The sequence below is a fragment of the Petaurus breviceps genome, unplaced genomic scaffold, assembly GCF_028583685.1.
Source record: "Petaurus breviceps papuanus isolate PSGF00001 unplaced genomic scaffold, PetGlider_PUasm1.0 490, whole genome shotgun sequence".
Classification (NCBI taxonomy): domain Eukaryota; kingdom Metazoa; phylum Chordata; class Mammalia; order Diprotodontia; family Petauridae; genus Petaurus; species Petaurus breviceps.
Window position 1 is genome coordinate 30760535 of NW_027186352.1, and position 21225 is coordinate 30781759.

The 21225-nt window shown below is 39.3% G+C and overlaps 1 protein-coding gene and 1 pseudogene across 3 annotated transcripts in view; one reads left to right on the forward strand and one right to left on the reverse strand.

Annotated features, from left to right (window-relative positions):
* Positions 1-21225, reverse strand: part of CTNNA3 (catenin alpha 3) — a 2053326-nt gene that overhangs the window by 1739967 nt on the left and 292134 nt on the right. The window lies entirely within an intron of this gene.
* On the forward strand, positions 7083-7528 carry LOC138172198 (large ribosomal subunit protein eL33 pseudogene; annotated as a pseudogene).

Here is a 21225-nt window from a genome sequence, read left to right on the forward strand (position 1 = left end):
TGTTAGTGGGTCCTCTCTTGTTTGAGGTCTTCAAGCAAAGAACTGATGTCATACTAGGTCATATCTGGTCACAATTTGCTTGATATTCATAATTTCTTTGGCTATCTATTGATCATTTGTCAAAAAAGTATATGGGGGGTCCTTGTACAGGTGCAGATGGGACTGGATGATACCCAATATGCCTTCTAACTCAAAAATGGAAAGGATAAGCCTTTCAGGTAGCAAAAATGAGAGATAAATAGATGGGCAAACTAAATATTTTACTGGTACCCTCAAGATGCCAAGATAACCCCAAGAAGAATACCAGCCTTCTTTGATCAAATGTTCTATGGTGGATGGATGGAAGGCTAGGAGCAGCAATATGGCAGAATAAAAAGAACCTGGCAAGATGAGATAGGAATGTCCATGCCTGAACCAATCACAGGTGTTTTACTGAGGCCCTAAGAGGAAGTATTCTTTAACAGTGAGCAATGAATTTGTGGAAATATCTACCCAAAGAGTTTCTGTACATAGAAGACCAGATGCCTATCCTAAACTCGCTAGGTTAATGAATTCAAAGAAGCCTTAGAAGACTTGTATGAACTGAGAGAGTGAAGTGAAGAGTATTTCTACAGGACAATTTATACAATGACAACATTGTAAAACAAACAACTTTGAAAGATTCTAAGAACTCTAATCGATGCAATGATGCCACTGGGTTCCAAGGACCTATGGTGAAGCATGCCCCCATTGTCTGATCAAGAATGACAGATACAATACATTTTTTATGAGATGCACATTTTTTAAATTGGCAATGAGGCAATTTGTTTTGAATGAGTATGGATATTTGTTACAAATGTTTTTTTTTCATTAATGTGAGGATGGGGGAGGCAAAAATGGGAGGGATAAAAATAGATGCTTGTTAATTGGAAAAAAAATTAATTCCATAGCTCAACAAAGCAGATTGTGCAGGACACTAATAATTTGATTCTATTTCATTTTTTAAAACTAACATTTCAAGTTATGCCCAACAGGACATATTAGGAGGCTATCCATGTCCAGAAAGACCTAAAGTCTGTGAATACAAGAAGAGATTCAATAAGATATTTTACTATTTTTTATTTTTTTAATCTGGCCAACATTTCCATTCCTAGACTTTGAGGTTACTTGCAAAAGACCTTTATATTGAAAAGATAAATTGGTGCAGTGTACAGCCTTCTATAGTCACCAAAAGGGCTAGCTGGTGAGGAAGTTGGGCAATATATCAGATGTGACAAATCCTAGAGCAGTTCTGGCTTCTGGTTGTCATGTTGTGACAAGGATGCTTTTTGTTTAGACTGATTTAGAGAATTGTAATAAATAAAAACTATTCAGTTTCTATAAGATCAGCATTCCTTCATGCCAAGGTAAGAACAAAAGTGTTCCCACATCAGTGTAATCTAAAAACCTTAGGATTTATATATAAGCCAATGTGTGGATAAGCATCAGATTTCAAGGGATTTTTTCCCCTTCTTAACATAATGGTTAATGTGAGACAGCCACTGTAGACAGAGTGCTGGACCTAGAGGCAGGAAGATTTAAGTTCAAATCTGGCCTCATTATCTGTGTGACCTTGGCTAAGTCACTTGAACTCTATTAGACTCCAGAGTCAATACTTTTTCCACTTCCTCTGGGCCCAAAATAATAATGACAACAATCATCAAAATAGCATTTATGTAGTGCCTACTATATACCAGATGCTATGATAAACACTTGACAAATATTTTATCATTTGATTATTTATGATTTATTCTTTTTCAAATGCTTTATTAACTTCTGATTTACATCATTCATTTCTGCCAGATTTTGAGTTACAAATTTTCTCCCCATTTTCCCCCTACCCACTGCCCCAAAATAGCAGTCCCCCAGGATATCCCCTCCTCCAATCTTCCCTCTCCCATATTTTCTCCCATATTCTTTTTGACTTTTCCAGTAGGGCATGGTGCCCCAGTGCCTGTATATCTTATTTCCCAATTACATGTAAAATAGTATTAATAATAGTATATATATATATATATATATATATATATATTTGAATATTTGATTTTAAAACTTTGAATTCCAGAATCATTCCCTTCCCTCCTGTCACTCACCCTTACTGGGAAGATAAGCAGTTCATTATAGGTTGTTCATGTGTGGCTAATGCAAAACAATAACACAGTAGATATATATATATATTTTTAAGCAATTGGAGTTAAGTAACTTGATCAAGGTTACACGGCTAGTTATTTCTGGGTGTGGTGCTGAGTGTCTGAGCCCAGGATTCGATCTCCAGGTCTTCTCAACACTGGAGCCGGTGCTCTTACTCGCTGAGCCACCTGGCCGCCCCTGAGCAATTGGGGTTAAGTAACTTGCTCAAGGTTACACAGCCAGGTGTTTCTGGGTGGGTGCTAAGTGTCTGAGCCCGGGATTCGATCTCCAGGTCTTCTCAACACTGGAGCCGGTGCTCTTACTCGCTGTGCTACCTGGCCACCCCTACAGTAGATATATTTTAAAAGACTGACTATATTCCCCTCCCTCCTATCCCACCTCCCACTTGTTCTATTCTCTACTTTGAATCCATCCATTTTCAAAAGTGGGTGCTCCCAACTTCCCTCCCCCCCAGCCTGCCCTCCTTTCCATCATCCCTTCTCTCATCCCCTTCCCCCCCAACTCTCCTGGAGGGTGAGATACCCTATTTAGTGTGTATTTCATTCCCTCCTCAATCCAAATTCGATGGGAATAAGGTTGACCCATTCCCTTTTACCTTCCTGTTCTTCCCCCTCCATTGTAACAGTTTTCCCTTGCCTCTTCTATATGAGATAGTTTACCCCATTCTGTCTCTCCCCATCTCCTCTCATTATATTCCTCTCTCACCTCTTAATTTCACCTTTTAAGTATCATCCCTTCCTGTTAAATTGGTCCTGTGACCTCTATTTATGTATATCTGTAAACATATATACACACATTCACATATATATTCATATGCCCTCATATATATATATATTATATATATATATATATATATTTCTATTCCCTTCAATTACTGAGAAAAGTTTCATAAGTTACAATTATTGTTTTTCCATGTAGGAATTTTAATAGTTCAACTTTGATAAGTTCCTTATGATTTCTTTTCCCTGTTTACCTTCTCATGCTTCTCTTGCTTCTTGTATCTGAAGGTCAAATTTTCTATTCAACTCTGGTTTTTTCAGCAAGAATGCTTGAAAGTCCTCTATTCCACTGAATGACCATATTTTCCCCTGAGACATGATACTCAGTTTTGCTGGGTAGGTGACTCTTGGTTTTAATTCCAGCTCCTTTGACCTCTGGAATATCATATTCCAAACCCTTTGATCCCTCAGTGTAAAAGCTGCCAGATCCTGGGTTATCCTGATTGTGTTTCCACATTATTCAAATTGTTTCTTCTTGGCTGCTTACAATATTCTCTCCTTAATCTGGGAATTTCAGAACCTGTCTATAATATTCCTAGGAGTTTTCTTTTTGGGATCTTTTTCAGGAGGTGATCAGTGGATTCTTTCAACCTCTATTTTGCCCTCTGGTTCTAAAACATCAAGGTAGTTTTCTTTGAGAACTTCCTGGAGGATGATTTCTAGGTTCTTACTTGGATCATGGCTTTCAGGTAGTCCAATAATTTTTAAATTATCTCTCCTGGATCTATTTTCCATGTCAGTGGTTTTTCCCATGAGATATTTCACATTGCCTTCTATTCTTTGATTCATTTGGCTCTGTTTTACAGCATCTTTATTTCTCATACAGTCATTAGCTTCCATTTGCTCCAATCTAATTCTGAATCATGGATTCTCCTCAGTGAGCTTTTGAGATTCTTTTTCTATCTGGCAAATTTGGTTTTTTAAGGCATTCTTCTCCTCATTGCCTTTTTGAGCCTCTTTTGCCATTTGAGTCAGTCTGTTTTTTAAGGTGTTATTTTCCTCAGTCAGGCTGTTGACTCTCATTTCATAATTTTCTTGCATTGTTCTCATTTCTCTTCCAATTTTTCCTCCACTTCTCTTATCTGCTTCTTAAGGTCCTCTATGGCCTGTAACCAGCTTGTATTTTCCTTTGAAGCTTTTGATGCAGGGGTTCTGATTTCACTGTCTTCCTCCTGTTCCATTCTTTGCTCCTTCTTGTCCCCAAAATAGGAGTTTAATGTTGGAATCTTCTGTCTGCTTTGTTTCCTTTGCCTGGTCATGTTTCCCCTCAGTCACTTGACCCCTGGGCTTTTTGCCACAGTAGGACTCTGCCACCAGACAGGGCAGCTTTCGTCCCAAACGTTGGGGTTTTCTCAGTTGCCACAGGTATTAGATGGGTGCCCTCTCTGAGGCCTCCACATGCTCTGGCAAGCTGTACACACACCCCAGGACCTCCACGCTAGACTGCAATCCAGATCCAAGAAGGTTAAAGCAAGAGGGATTACCCCACAGACTGGTGCTTGGTCCCCCTACACTCTGCAGGCCAGGAGCTGAAGCTGCCACTTGGCGCTGGCCGGCATGCTTGTGTCTCAGCGGCTTCTCTCCCTGGGGGCAAAAGCCATGCACTCCCACTTACTGGGTCCCAAAGTCCAGACTGCACTGATCTCTCACTTTGTCCTTCACATCTATGTGTTGATAAATTTGGAAACAGCCACAGCTGGTCAGGCCCACCCTGGGGCTAAAGCCTCAGCCTGGGGCTGGGCTCAGCACCCAGAGGGCCATGCTGGATTCCTGCCAGCCTGCCGGGCTGTCCTCAGCGGGAGGTTAGCTTCTCTGTGTCATTTTGTGGGTTCTGCAGCTCCAAAGTTTTTTAGAGTCCCCTTTTTACACGGATTGGGGAAGGTGGAAGTCGGAGCAGCGGGGAGGTCCTGCTTCTACTCCCGCATCTTGACTCCACCCCCCTATGATTTATCTTTTAAAATTGTTTAATTTTTAACTTTTTGAATAAAACAAGAGATGATTGCACTTAACCACTAGTCTATTATGTACAACTTGCTTTTGCTCTTTAATATATAATGAAGTTATTGTGTAAATTTCTTTTTTTTTCTTTTTTCCCTACCTCTACTCTAGAGATGGCTACCATTAGACACAAACATGTATGCATATGTAAAATATTCTATATATACTTCTATTTCTCAGTTCTTTCTCAGATGCAGTAGCATCTTGCTTCATATATCCTTTGTAGTTCATTTGAATATTTATAATAGTCAAAATGGTTTATTTGCTCAAAGTTGTTCTTAAAACAATATTGCTGTTAATATATACAATTTTCTCTTGGTTCTGTTCTTTTTACTCTTCATTATTTTGTGCAAGTCTATCCATTTTTCTCTAAGAGCACCATTTCTTATGCCACAGTAATGGTCCATCATAATTACATACCATAAAACTTGTTCAGCCATTCTTCAATTGACAGGCATCCCCACAATTTCCAGTTCTTTGACACCACAAAGAGAGCTGCCATAAATGTTTTAGAACATATAAGCTCTTTTCCTTTTTCCCTAATCATATTTGGAAGAAGACCTAGTGGTATTGCTGGGTCAAAGAGTATAGGCAGTTTAATAACTCTTTGGGTATAATTCCAGATTGCTCTCTAAAATGGTTGGATCAGTTCACAATTCCACCAACAAAGCATTAGTGTCCCAGTTTTTCCCCATCCCCTCCAACATTTGTCATTTGATCTTTACAACAACCCTGGGAAATATTATTATCCCTATTTTTACAGTTCAGAAACTGAGGTAAACAGAATGACAACAGAAATTCATATAATTCTTTAAAGTTTATAAAGTGCTTTCCACGCATTATCTCATTTGATCCACATGTCAATCCTGTGAAGTTTGTACTTCATGTGTTCTTATTACTCTTAGAGATAAGGAAAGTGAGACTTAGAAAATTTAAGTGACTTGCCCATGGTCATAAGGGTAGTATCAGAGGCACTTTGAATCCAAGGTGGCCATTTATGCTGATGGAAGGATATCCTGTACCAGGAATTCTTCCTTTTACACACACACACACATTCACACACATATCACAATCCGTTGTTTTCATTTACAGATCTCAGATATAACAAAATTCAGTTTAGAAATGATACCTAAGACCTAATAAAATAAAAAGGAATTTATATTTAAATGAGATAATCAAGTCAATGAAAATCATAAAGATGTTTAATGTCAGATCCATAACACTAGCCTCAAAACATTAAGAAATTAAAATCAAAGAGAAACATCAGTGGCTAGAAAATAATGGGGTGGGTAGAGCTGGCCCCGGAGTCAGGAGGACCTGAGTTCAGATCCAGCCTCAGACACATAACACACACACAACAAAACTAGCCATGTGACCTTGGGCAAGTTACTTAGCCCTGATTGCCCTCCAAAAAAGCAAAATAATAATAATAATTATTATTACAATGATTGCTAGGATTCATATACCATTTTAAAGTTTGCAAAATGCCACGCAAAGTATCATTTTTGGTCCTCACTACAATCCTGTGAAGAAGGCATTATTATCCCCATTTTATATGTAAAGAAACCTATGTTGTCAAGTTATTTGTCTAGGGTTACACAACTGGTAAGTATTTGAGACCAGATTTGAACTCAGGGCCTCCTGAAGTCTGAATACAGATTGAAGCAAACTACTTGTTCTCCCTTCTGTGTTTTGTTTGTTCCCTCTTTCTCATTGTTCACTCCATTGGTTATAATTCTTCTTTACAACTTGACTAATGTTTAATGTGAAGGTATTTATAGAACCAATATTGGATTGCATGTCAAGGGGGGAGGAGAGGAAGGGGGAGAAAATTTGGAACTCAAGGGATTATGGAACTGAATGTTGCAAACTGAAAGTGAATAAATAATTTTTTAAAAAAGAAAGAGGTAGCAAAAAAAAAAAACATTCCAAGTCACTAAAGTCAAGTCACATAGCTGGGGTAAAAATGCATCAATTCCCTATCTGCCTTCCCAGAGGTCTCTACTCCAGTGCTTGACACTAAGGTCACTTTGATCAGGATGCGAAGTCTCCTTGGTAAGATTCTCACGGAAATATGAAATTTATCCAAATTTCAAGAACAATCACAGGATGAATTTCTTGCATTAAAAAATGATGCTTTTTTTCTCCATCTTGGAGCTGTGGAGGCCTGCTGGAAACAGGGCTTCTAGAACAGCAAAATGTCTGGAAGACTGTGGTCCAAGGCCATTTTTGCTGGCTACAAGAGAGGCCTACGAAACCAGAGGGAACATATGGCTCTTCTGAAAATTGAAGGCGTCTATGCGCATGATAAAACTGAATTCTATTTGGGAAAGAGATGTGCTTATGTATACAAAGCCAAAAACAACACAGTAACTCCTGGTGGGAAACCAAACAGAACAAGAGTTATCTGGGGGAAAGTTACTCGGGCCCATGGTAATAGTGGAATGGTTCAAGCCAAATTCAGGAGAAATCTTCCTGCCAAGGCCATTGGACACAGGATCTGAGTGATGCTCTATCCCTCAAGGATCTAGAATGAAAACTGATTAAATAAAATTACACATTTATTGAAATATAAAAAAAAATGATGCTAGTGGGGCAGCTAGGTGATGCAGTGAGTAGAGCACCAGCCCTGGAGTCAGGAGGACATGAGTTCAAATTCAGCCTCAGACACTTAACACAAAAGCTAGCCGCATGACCTTGGGCAAGTAACAATCCCAATTGTCCCTCCAAAAAAAAAAAAGCAAAAAAAAAATGATGCTAGTATTCAAGAAACATTTATGCAGCTATTATTCACACTATCAATGCCTGTGCTATTAGTGTGGAGGTATCCAACTAGGAAGCAGGTGTAAACATAAGCTTAGGGTGCCTCAGATTAAACTCCACCTAGGAAGAGTCCTTGTTAGTGAACACACATCACTTGGGCAGGGAAGCTGACACCAAGAGCCTGGGGCAGCTGCCAGCGATTATTCCCAGGGGGGTCAATTACAGGTATATACAGAGAAGTCCACAGTTGCTGCTGATTATCAAACTCACCACGTTATTTCTGGGTGGGTCATAACATTCATAGCATCATCACAACAGGAAGTTAGAGCTGAGATATCGGTCTAGCCTCCCTATCATCTTTGGAATTAGCTTCTATTCTTCTTTACATCTTCTTTATAAATGGCAGTGGGGGAGATCATGTATTTGCTTGTTTTCTCCCTAGTGTTATTGTAGGATCCACGACAGTCTGAAACTACACTGTGGGGGGTGGGTGATACTCCTGTTTATAGGCTCTCTTTGAGAGATGAGATCTCTGAGGCTTCATTCACTTCCAGAAGGAATTTGGAAAGTCTATCTAAGTAGGATTAATTGCAACCAGAATTAACTATGACCTATGAGGAAATCCAACTGTAGGCTTTCTAGCAAGCATGGATCTGAAGGCTTCATCAAACGAGTCTTCTTTTCTCTGCATAAAGACCTCCAGTGAGGAGACCAGTGCCTTCTTGAGCAGCTCATTCCACTTTCGATATCAAAACTCAACTTAAAACACATCTCCTGAGTAGAATGTCCCCATTTTGCCCAGATGCCAATGCCTTTCCCTCTGAGACTACCTTCTGTCTGTTCCATACATATCTTCTACATACCCATTGTTTCCATTTGGAATGTAAGCTCTTTGAGAGCTGGGGATGTTTTTTGAGTTTTTTTTCTTTCCTTGGCATTTATTATAGTGTCTAGCATATAATAAACTCTTAATAAATGCTTGCTAACTCAGTGACTGGCATTTGAGCCTAAATCTGCCTTTTTTTCCCAAATTCTCTCCAGTGTTCCTAGTTATATTGTCTGAAACAAAATGGAACAAATCTATATTTTTTCCCATTAAACAGCCCTTCAAACACTTGAAAAAATATCTGTTCCCTCTGTGTCTTCTCTTCCCCAGACTAACTATTTCCAGCTACTTTCATGAATCCTTGAATGGCATGGACTCTAGTCCCTTGGCCATTCTTGGTACTCACCTCTGGATAGATGAGTGATGAACATGTGTACACAGCAACTTTAACACGAATGATTTACACATAAAGCAAGACAGAATATGGCATCCAAGAGATGTATGAACAGGAAACAGGGTAGACAAATCACCAAACAGGAGATATGGATGACACACTATAGTATGTATGGCACTAGAGACTAGAGGAAGGTTTCTAGTGTTTGGGATAGATGGATCCTCTAATGAAAATTGATGGAAGAACATAGACAAAAATCATAGAAAATCAGAAGATGTGGCCGAGTGGTGACCTGCAGCACTGGAAGGTGTTAACATGGATAAGATTGTAAACTTCTTGAAATAGTGAGAGATAATAGAAGTTATTATAAGATGTAAGATTCCCTGGAACGAACACATTTTTACATAGCTTAAAATAGAGATCAATATCAAGTGACCTCTTTGTGAAACATGAATGTAGACTGAGCTAAGTCTAAAATCTAACAGCCTGGGATAATGTCTCAATTCATTTAAGAAAACCAGTGCGCTGTAGTGGGGAAAACTTGGAATCTGGAGTCCTCAGTTCAATTCTCATTGTGATGGAATCCTAATAAAGCTGCCCCCAGCCCCAGTATTCTAACTTCATTATAGGCCCGGCCCTACTGAACAGCAGGCCCACTGCACCTACCTTGCCCCACCCCCCCATCCTCCCCCAATGTCCTAACTTCTTTGTATATGCCTCACTGCTCACCAGAACAACAGGTGTGTCCATGTGATGGAAACCTAGCTACTGCCTCTACCTGGGCACTGTGCCCCCCAGACCCATTCCCACAGAAACAGGTGTGTCCTTGTATTCAATCACAATCACATCATCATCTAGCCCAAGACAGGAACACAAAAGCTACCCAGTTGGAGGGCAGAATGACCAGAATGTTTAACCACAGAACCCACCTAGATGTGACCCCTCCTCCATTACCTAATACCTCAACAAACCCCTCCTCCATGACCTAATCCCTTAACAGACTCCCCCTGCCTTTTGAATAGTAATGATATTCCTCTATTCTATGTAAATTTCTGTTATATAATTGCATCTTTACCCTACAAAAATCCGTCTTGCTTTCTCTGAAGTTGCTGGTTCCTCTTGAACTTAGTCTGCCTCATGAGAGGTGTAAATCTCAATAAATGCTATACTTGGATTAGAGGTGGTCTGACTCTGAATTCTTTGAGACAGTTCCACTACAACACATCATGAAATTGCAACAGTTTTTGGGTGAGCAAAGCCCCCATCTCAACAGATTTTGACGTCCTTGGGTTTAAACTGCTACAATTGCATCATCCTGGGTAAATCATGTAAATTCTGACCTAAGGTTTCTCTCTCTATGAGAAAATCAGTGTAGAAAGGTGGTGAGAGGGTCAGTCTTGGAGACAGAAGAACCTAGTTAAAAAACAAAGATAGGGAAGTGATTGGGGAGCTAGATGGCACAATGATTAGACCACCAACCCTAGAGTTAGGATGTTCACATCCAGTCTCATACACTTACTAGCTGTGTGACCCTGGGCAAGTCACTTAACCCTACTTGTCTCAGTTTCCTCATCTGTAAAATGAGCTGGAGAAGGAAACAGCAAACCACTACAGTATCTCTGCCAAGAAAACCCCAAATGGGTTGTGATGAGTTGGACACAATTGAAACAACTTAACAAAAACAACAGGTAAATCACTTAACCTCTCAAGGCCTCAGGCAGCTGGGATTGGGAATTAAATACAAATTGACTCTCTATGAATTTATGGAATTTCCATATCAAAAGTTCCCTACAAAAATTAAATTACAGGACCATACCCCAAAATGAAAGTGAACATCTTAAATGTCCTAGGAACTCATTCCTAGTTGGAGAGTTCATGAACATGAATCATTTCTCAAAATCTCTTTGTGATCATTATGAGGGCAGAAGCGGGGTGGGTGTTGAAGGAGTGGGATTTCTGGAGTATGAAGACCTCTTGCTCTCATGACCAAAAGCAGCAAGATGACCGCAAGCAAGAAGTTGTTCTCAACTTCTTGGGATGACTCACCTAAGTAAAATCAAGATGGCAGCCCAATGGAAGTCCCTCAGCTAGAGTTCTGGGAGGCAGAGACCAGAAGCCAAAGAATGAATCTCAATGCAGAGAAAGTAAAGGGAGAGTTAAAGATCCACGAGATAAAAAGATGAGGACAGGAACTGCAAAGGAGAGGTACTTTCAGCATACAAGACAGATTGGGGAGGACTGGGTAGAACTTTAGGAATCTGGATACCTAGAAGTCAACTATGGAAGCTCCATAGTGCACCAGTGACCAATGTTGCTCTGTGGTTGATCTAGGCTCTGATGGGTCAGCAGGCCCCACCCCTCTGAAAAGTAGTAGGGTTTCCAAAATCACAACCCAAAAATACTGGTCACAAAAAGAAAGATCAGTAAGAAAAGACCAGTTTCAGTGATAAGAGAGGCAGCTTGTTACCAATCCCAGCAAGGGATGGAGCAACTATGTATATCCCTGAAACCCCTCCCCTCTGGGAGTTTCTAGTTATGGAGAAAACATATACAGTCAAAGAACAATAAAAGGGGCAGTGGGAGAAGCTAGGTGGCACTGACCCTGGAGTCAGGAGGACCTGAGTTCAAATCTGGCCTCAGATGCTTACTAGCCATCCATGTGACCCTGGGCAAGTCACTCAATCCCCAACTGCCTCCAAAATGAAAAAAAGAAAAGAGGCAATGTTCAGTAGTGGCAAGAATACTGGTCTCAGAATCATAAAACCTGAGTTCAAGTCCTGTCTTGGTATATTACCAATTATGTGACTCTGGTCAAGTCATTTCAAAATCTCTGCCTTCATTTGTTCACCTGTAAAATGGAAACAATAGGCTCCTAGATCTAGGTCTGGTAAGGACTTTAGATGCCATGGAGTCCAACTCTTTATTTTGTAGATGAGGTAACTGAGAGACAAAGAGGTTAAATGATTTACTCAAGGTCACAAAGTGAAGAATGATCTGAGATGAGATCTAAACTCAGGTTTTCCTGCTCTGTGTCCAGTACTCTATTCACTATACTACACTTCTGAGTGTTATATAAGATATTTATACTTCAGGTCTCAGGGTAAATTTGTGAGGAAGTTACTTTCTAAGCAATAAGTATTATAGAAATTGGAGATGCTTTTAATAATCCAATCCATCAACAATTTATTAAGCACCAACTGTGTGCCAGGAATTATACCGGGTTCTGGGAATACAATGATAAAAACAAGAAAGAGTCCCTGCCCTCAAGGGGCTTACATTCTACTGGAACATACACGATGTAGTGTTAAACCTTTTTTGGAAAAGGAACATTTGAGCATAATAAGATTTGGATCAATAAAGGGTCAGAGAAATTCAAATGAGGAAAACCACGAAAGTCAAGACATGATAGATACAGAATGGGTATGAAGGACCTACAGGGTAGGGAGAAGTGTGGAGTGATTATGTCAGAAGTTTGTCTTGTGTCATCTTAGCATAACAACCAACCAACAAATATTCCTTAAGCATCATTGCTCTGGAGAAATGGGCAGGAAGCCCACTGGTTAATATGGAGCCCCTTCTTCCTTCCTCTCCTGTCTTCTACCACATGATGGCCAGAACTCATTCAGGCATCACAGAGTCGATCAGCAAGTGCCAGATAATTCCGTTCTCCCCCAAACTTCTTGTCAAAGTCTACCTTCTCTTTCCCACTTCCTTCTGGACACTGAACATCCCATTTCTATTCCCTACAAGACTCAGAATCCCTGTTCCACTTGAACTTTCATGCTCAATCACTCCCTCTTCCCAATGGCAGAAGACATGGCCTCACTAGCCATGCCTCACACCTTGTGAAGCAAGATGTTCACATAGCTTACACAAGCAGAATTACTAACCACAATCTTTCTTTATGATGGAGGGCCTCCAGGGTTTCCTATGTGTCCTCCAGGTCATACCATCTAACCTGCTTTTCCAGGCAGTTCAAGGTATCCATGTATAGTCATCTGACCTGCCAGTGCACTCTAAAGATGCCTGAATCCTTCACTGGCATCTTGAAGATGTTGCAGCCTTTTCATCCAACTTAAAGCCAAACTCTCTTATATGTGATGTCTTCCCCATTAGACTCAATCAATCAACAAAAATTTATGAAGGGCCTATTATATACCAGTCATTGTGCCAAGTCCTAGAGTATTTGGTACATAATAAACACTTAATGGAGTTTTTATTTAGTCATTCCCTATGGAAATGAATAAAAAGTATTCTCCTAAGTGATAGAGGCATTCTGCTAGGTAATAGAGATATAAAGTAAAAAATGAAACAGTCCCTGCCCTCAAGGAGCTCAGAATCTAATGAGAAAGCACTTCAAAAGGAAGCAGAGGGGGAAGGGGAAGAAGATGTCTGGCATGGAACATGATGGACAAGTACAGAGGGGGATAGCCAGGTGAGAAGTGCACAGATGACTGAAAGTCAGTCTAAGGCATTTCAACTTTATCCTGAAGGCACTGAGGAGCCCAGAGCTATCATTAGCTGTGACTATGTCATCTGGGAATGGATGTGCTTCATCACTATGTCATTTATGGTTCTTGGAAATCACCTCAGGGCCTTCCACAAGCCTCGGTCACTGTGAGGTCCAATTCTTCCCAGGCCACCATATGTAGATTCTGATCACCATGGTGGCCCTCCCCAGACTCTAAGCCTTATGGGGTAAGGGAGGTGACAGACTTTCCGCAGCGGAGCCACTTCCCTGATGAGAATGAAACCAGGGAGTACCACCCCATCCCAAGATGAATATGTCCTAGGTACAAGATGTCCTAGTTAAGGCCCCTAGGGTCCCCAAATATTTGTGACAAGATAAAAGCAGCATTTTATGGACTAAAGTTTGAGGGACTGGAAAGAGGGGGAATGTGAGGGAGGGAATTTTAGTGAGGGGGCCTCTTACAATTCTCTAGATGGGAGGTAATAAAGGTCTGATTCATAGTGTTCCCACTTATTGCAATATCTTTCCACATCGTGAATTTTCCTTAATAGTTTCACTAAAGAAGCTAGTAGAGTGTGGCATCAAGTTTCATTTCCGCAGTTTTGATATAAGATGGCAAAGATGGCTGCTATACACTGGTGTTCACTAAAAGCAGAGGAGTAAACAAACTTTCAGGGAGATAAAAAGCTTATCAAGGATGATTAAGAAGTATCTCTAACAGTCACTAAACATACATGAAAAGTGTCCCATTTTCTGACTCACAGATTCATCCTTTGACAGAATGCTTTCAGCAAGCAAGTTAACAGAGCCTTGGGTGTTGAAACAACAAACTAGGCTGTATTTTTTCTGGAAAAAAAATTGTATGAGGCATTAAAGAAAATACTTACTAGATGCATAAGTGGCTAGCCAGAATGTTGTTTACAACTGCAGAATAGCTATGAAATGTTTATCGATTTCAATGTCTCTCACCAAGAAGATGATGCAAATTAACATGAAGTTGCAAGTTCCAGGGGAGGCCATGAAAAAAACAAGGATAGACACTTTTTTTTTTTGTTCAGAGCATTTGTTTTATAAACTAGATGAAGTGTCCTAAAGAGGCTATTTCCAAAAATAAATATTCTCTAACACGAGTAAAATTCGTTTCTACATACTTAAAACATCTCCTGCAGTAGGATGTAAGTTCTTTACAAGTAGGGGTTGTTTGATTCTTCATACTTGAGCCCTCAGTGCTTAGTACAATGCATGGATTTAAATAGGCACTTAATAAATACTTGTTAAGCAGGGAAGGGAAGGGAATGAAAGAAGAGAGGAAGTGAGGTAAGAGGAAGTGACTTCAAGATTCTAGACACCCTTTGGGAAACTCAAAGGCTCTGGGGAGAGCTGAAAGAAATGCACGGGCTTTCCAAATGTTCCTCCCTCATCTAGTTGATACAGCATTGCGGAGATCAAGGAATACTAATATAACCTCAAGTTCACCTCTGGCAAGGGACAGCTTTTAAGATATGGAATCAAAATCCAAGAATCACCCAATTTTAGAGTTGGAATGGATTCCAATGGCAAATCTATCCCAGAACAAGAATTTCCTGTACATCTGACCCATACTTGAATGAACAAATGGATAAGTTCTTACTATGGGCAAAAAAAAATGGGGACACAAATAGAAAAGGTAAGAGATTCTTTGGTTTCAAGGATCTCAGATTCATTGGGGAAAGACACGTTGAATGGAGACTCACTCCCATTCAAGGTAGCTCATCTCTCAATTAGAACATCTTAAGCATGAGGAAGTTCTTCACAGATTTGCAAAAATGGAGTCAGAAGGGACTTTTGAGGTACCTAACTTTTGAGGTACTGAAACAAAATCCAGCTACACATGTATACAACAATTAGTCGTACATCACCTACTGGAAGACTGCTCTCAAGATGGAACCCACTACTGCTGGAGGAAGTCCATTCCAATTTTGGACAGCCCTAAGTGAATGATGTTATTTTCCTGATACCAAGTCTAAAATCGCCTCTTTGCAAATGATGAATGGCGGGAGGTTATGGTTTCCCCCTCCCCAAAGGTCTTCAAACAAAGACTGGTCATTTGTCATGCAAAGTGTAGTGAACATCCTTCTCTGAATTTAGCTTGAATTAGAAGGTTTCTGAGGCTCCTTCCAATTCTAAAATGCCATGAGAGATTTGGGGACATGTCAATTCCTTCCTCCTGGAGTTTAAATGCCATCTATGCAGATAAAGATATCATGGGTAGTCGTTCCTTCAGCATTACACACAGCTACATACCCATGCCCCTTCAAGAGGAATGGAGTCACTTGGCTTTCAAAGAGTTTTGCCAATGGTCTTGGCCAACACAATTTTATAGTATAGTAGGCTAGACATCTAATAGGTCACTAAAGTCAACCCCCTCATTTTATATATGAGGAAACTGAGGTACAGAAGGGTTGAGCATCATGCTCAAGATGACACATCCAGTAAGTGTCTAAAGTAAAATGGGAACCCAGGTTTTCCTGTCTCCAAATCAAGCACTCTAGCCTCAACTCCCCACTAACTCATGACTTCAACTCACTATTGTTTCCTATGTCACCAATATACCTTACCAATTACCTTAATGAGAGGCAGAATTGATAGAGTACTAGACCTACAGGCAGAAAGAGATCCAAATTCCCCCTGTCACTTTCTAGCTATGTGACCACACAAAGTCACTTGCACTCTCTGAGCCTCAAGCAGGGTACAATGGAAAGAACCTTTTAGTTTAAATCAGAAGTCCCAGGGATAGGGAACTTGCAGCTTTGAGGTCACATGTGGCCCTCTAGGGGGCCCTTTGAGTGAATCCAAACTTCACAGAACAAATCCCTTTAATAAAAGGATTTGTTATGTAAAACTTGAATTCAGTCAAAGGGCCACACCCAAAGACCTAGAAGGTCACACCCATGTAAGTAGGTGTAAATATAAGAAATTCCATTGCTACCTTTGTAACCTGAGATAAATAACCTGCCTGGAATCCAGTCTCCTTGTCTGTAAAATGAAGGGATGAACCAAATGATCTGAGGTCTCTTCCTCACACACATGATCTCCTATCTTCATGAGTATGCAAAGGTTGCCCCCTCTCACACATTCTATTCTTACCTCCAGCTATCCTTGACCTCTTTTAAAGTTCATTTAAGCCCCACTTCCTACAGTAAGCTTTGCCTGATTGTCTGGCCACTAATGACTGCCCCTCTCAGATTCTTGTATTTATTTTTTTCATCACCATGTAATTTTCCCTAATATCAGTTCCTATTTTTTGTTTATATATCTGATTCTTTTGACCCCATTTGGATTTCTTGGAAAAGGTATTAGAGTGGTTTGCCATTTCCTTCTCCAGCTCAGTTTTTTAGATGAGGAAACTAATCAAAAACTCATCTCACAGTAAACACAGTTAAGTGACTTAGCCAGGATCACACAGCTAGTAAGTGTCTTGAGGCCAGATTTGAATTCAGGTCCTCCTGACTCCAGAGCTGGCACTCTATCCACTGTGCCACCTAGCTGCCCACCTAATATAATACTGACTATTTAATGGTATTTGGGCATTTAATATATACTTACTGATATATTCCAGCTCTAAATCTACTAACTTAGAATCTTAAACTACACAGGCACTGCAATCTGCATTCATAAAGGGAGTTACCATACAAACCAAATCAGTAAGTAATCAATCAGCCAATTAATTCATCAATCATTCAATGAACTAAATTCAGCACCTATTGTTTGTTAGGTGCAATACTAGGTACTGGGAAAACAAATCCAAAAATGAAACAATTCCTATTATACGTTCTAATACCATTACGTTCTAACAGAAGACAGTGTGTGTGTGTGTGTGTGTGTGTGTGTGTGTGTAGTAATTATGGTTAAAAAAACTTTTGGGGAAATATGTCTGGCACAAGGGAGCTTCTGGGGCCACATGTGCTGTCCCAAAAATGGGAAGAAGAAAACTATACTTTCCCACCTCCGATAACAAACATATTCTCCTTTTCACAAGTGGGAAAATATTAACCTTAATTCCATCCAGGACCTAATCACAGAAAGAGGGAAATTACATATCACAGGATCTAGAAGTGAGTAATGTCTTCAGAGAACATGGTCCTAATCTTTCATTTTACTGATGATGAAAGGGAGGCTCAGAAAGCTGATATAAGTCATCTAAAGTAATGCAATGAGTAGGGGACCTGGCATTCAAATACAGAGCTTTCAACACATGATTTCATTTGATACTTACAGCAATGCTGACTACCTCATGAGCCATGGATTAATGGTTTTATCATCCCTAGTTTTTTAGTCCAGTTCCAGGAACTCATAGGCATAGGCAGCTCCTGGTAAGAAAACTCCTGTTTTGCAACTTAGAGTATGAGAGCCTTGCCTGTGGCATTGAGGCTAAGTGATTTTTGCCAAGAGCCGCCCAGCTAGTTTGTATCAAGGGCAAAACTTGAACTCAGGTCTTCTGACCTTTAAGGCTGTCTTTCTATGCACTATTTTACTCTGCATCTCATCCCCTTCTGTTTCACATCTGAGGAAAGAGCCTCAGAGAAGCTAAGCAGCTTATTGATGGTCATAGAACTAGCCTATACAAAAGGTAGAATTTGAACCGTGGTCTTTCTGATACCAAATATAACATCCTATCCACTATATCACATATTCATAAAAACATAAATAATGTCATTCATCTTACGGGGAGCTGACCACCAAGGCCCTACGGTAATGAATGCCTTCAACAAGACACTGTATCTATCCATGATGAATTTCCCCCTCTATCCATTTTAATTTGATTTATTCATTCTTACATCTGATTTTTTTAGTGGAGGACAAAAAAATAAACTGGAATGACACTAAAAATCTCATTGCTGCAGATTTAGAAGCTTTCATGTGGAAAAAAGCCCCTTTAGCAATATATGATAGATTTACTCAACAATCTAATTAATATTCACCAACCAGTGTTACTTGTGGAGCTTTACAGCAATGCATCTGGGAGATGAAATTGCATACAAGTAAACCCATGCATAGTAATAGAAATGATGGGAGATGTCATCATGCAAAGTCAGAAGCAAATATGCCCAATGAACAATTCCTATTATGTTTCTCTTTTCAAATTAGACTCATAAGCCTAGAGCTCATCTGCCTAGGCTCCTGCTGTCATTAATAGTAAAAAGAGAGGACCAACCTTTGAAATGTCACAAAATATAAATGCTGTACATATGGAAAGTCTCTGAAAGCATAAATCTGTTCCACCTATATATCCTTAGAAGAGGAATCAGTCTCCTCCCCAAGTCCACCTATGTTGTCATATCCCCCAGAACTTCTATATTCTGAAAAGTCACAGGATCACATCTTGCTAAGATAAGCAGGGAAGCAGACTACAAATTTATGGACCTGATTTGAAAAAGATTTTTTTTTATTACTATGTAACTTGATACCAGTGGTTTTTCATCTGAGGTTTTTGCACAATGAAGGTGACAGTATTGAATTGAAATAGCTCCTGTCATAGAATTTCAAAGGTCCTGATGACTCGGTTCAGTCAGATAGTTCTTTTGCAAACATTCCTAAATTTAACATAGCAATTATATTCAATAAACTTATTTGGTGCCTACTAAGTGCCAAGTGCTATACTTAATGTACTAAACACTGGGAAAACAAAATACACAAGATGGTCTCTGACCTTAAGGAATTCACATTCTAGTGGGGAAAATAAAATGTAGACAGTTATATCTATATAAAGTCTATACACAGTTAACATAGTTCTGGGAAGAGAAATGCAAGGGAGATGATTAAGTTAGTCAGTCAATAAACATGAACCTACTATGTGTAAGGCACTGTGCTAACTCTTAGGAATACAAAGGCAGGTAAAAGACAGTTCCGGCCCTCAAGGAGCTCACAATTTAATTGGGGGTAGGGGAGAGAAAATATAAAAACAGTCATGTACAAACAAGCTATAGATAGGATGAATTTCAGATGATAATGAGTCATAGTATTTAGATGTCATGGATGCTACATCAGACATCAATGAGTTAAAGACAATCAATATAAATTCCTTGAGAGTGAAGACTTGTTTAATAAATCTTTGCAGCACCTGGACCTAGTACGCCTATACCTAGCACCTTTCATATAGAAACCACTTAGTAAATGGCTATTGAACTGAATTGAGTTGCCTTATTTTATAGAGGAAGAAGCTGACATGTAGAGAGAACAGACTTGAGCAAGGTCTTACAACTAATTAGCCAGCAGCAGATGAAAAACAGGTCTTCTTATTCCAATTCCATGATCTTTTCATTCCAAAACACTGCCTTCATGATAGTAAGCCATCACATGTGCTAAAGTCAAAGAGGTTAGTCTTGTATTTAGATAATTATTAGAACTCTTTTGGACCATATGTGGCTACGTACGGAAAGGGCGATGGACCAGAGTCTCAATTTTTCCTGGTAAGTCACCTCACACCACTAGGCCTCAGTTTACACATGTACAAAATAAAGTAGTTAGTCTGGATTATTTATTTTTAAGACTCTTTACAGCTCTAAAATTCTATGATTGCATTTTACTGGTGTATAGCTTAGGCTCAAAATTGTGTAACTAAAGCCTTCATTCTCGCCCTTTGGGGGAATATTCAATCAGTTATCAAGATAAAATATACATGATGGCTTAGTCTTTGTGCACTTCTTTTTAAAAGAAGAAAGATTATTCTAAGTCATGGAAATCATATGTATTACAAGTACAAATAATTCCTAGAGAAAATACATTGACCTGACTTTAATCTAGTTTTCTCTTGACTGAAATTCTCTGCTAGTGGATATCAAATGAAACATTTGCACATCTGTCATATGATGGTTACTGATGCTCACAATGTTGGCTTTTCTTGAAGCACTGTGAGCCTTCTAAATCATCCAAGAAAGATTAAATGTCCTTCATTCAGATTTTAATGTTCAGCATATTTTTATGGCAGTTCAATATTTTTAAACTGGGTACTTTAATAAGATTTATTTGCTTGGTCATACATTCATTCATCCAATAAATGCTAGAAAGATTATTCACTATACTCAGAAAATCAAGCCAGGTCTTGAATGCTTAAGGTAGATTTGTTTTTTATCCCAATACAAACCTTTACATTTATCCTCATTAAACATCAAAGTATTAGATTCAGGTTTATGTTTTCATTTTATTGATAATTGTGGGGATACTAAACCATTCATCTACCAATATTAAGATGCTACCCATTCATCTGCCCCACCACCTCCTGGTAGAGGTATGCTGGAGCCAATTCATACCAGCTCATGTGAACCAATTGTCAAATTTTTATATGAGCATTTACACCTGTAACAAATTATTTATAAATCATAGCTTGATTTATTGTTTTGTTGATTATCTTAAGAAAGTGATGGAAAAAATATTAATGATGGAGATTAAACCTTAGTTTGTCGATGTACATTTCTTTTTTAGAAAACCAGTTATTAAACATTTAATTATATTCAATATATGTAATATTTGTTATTTTTCTGTCACTTCAGTCATCTCTGACTTTTGTCACCCCACTGGGGTTTTCTTGGAAAGGAGTGGTTTGTCACTTCCTTCTCCAACTCATTTTACAGGTAAAGAAAATGAGGCAAACAGGCTTAAGTGACTTGTTCATGATCACACAGCTAATAAATGTCTGAAGCTGGATTTGTACTTGTAAATTTCTGAGTCCAAACCCAGAACTCTATCCATGGTGCTACCCAGTTGCCTCATATAGGACAGGATAGGATAGGATAGGATAGGATAGGATAGGATAGGATAGGATAGGATAGGATAGGATAGGATAGGA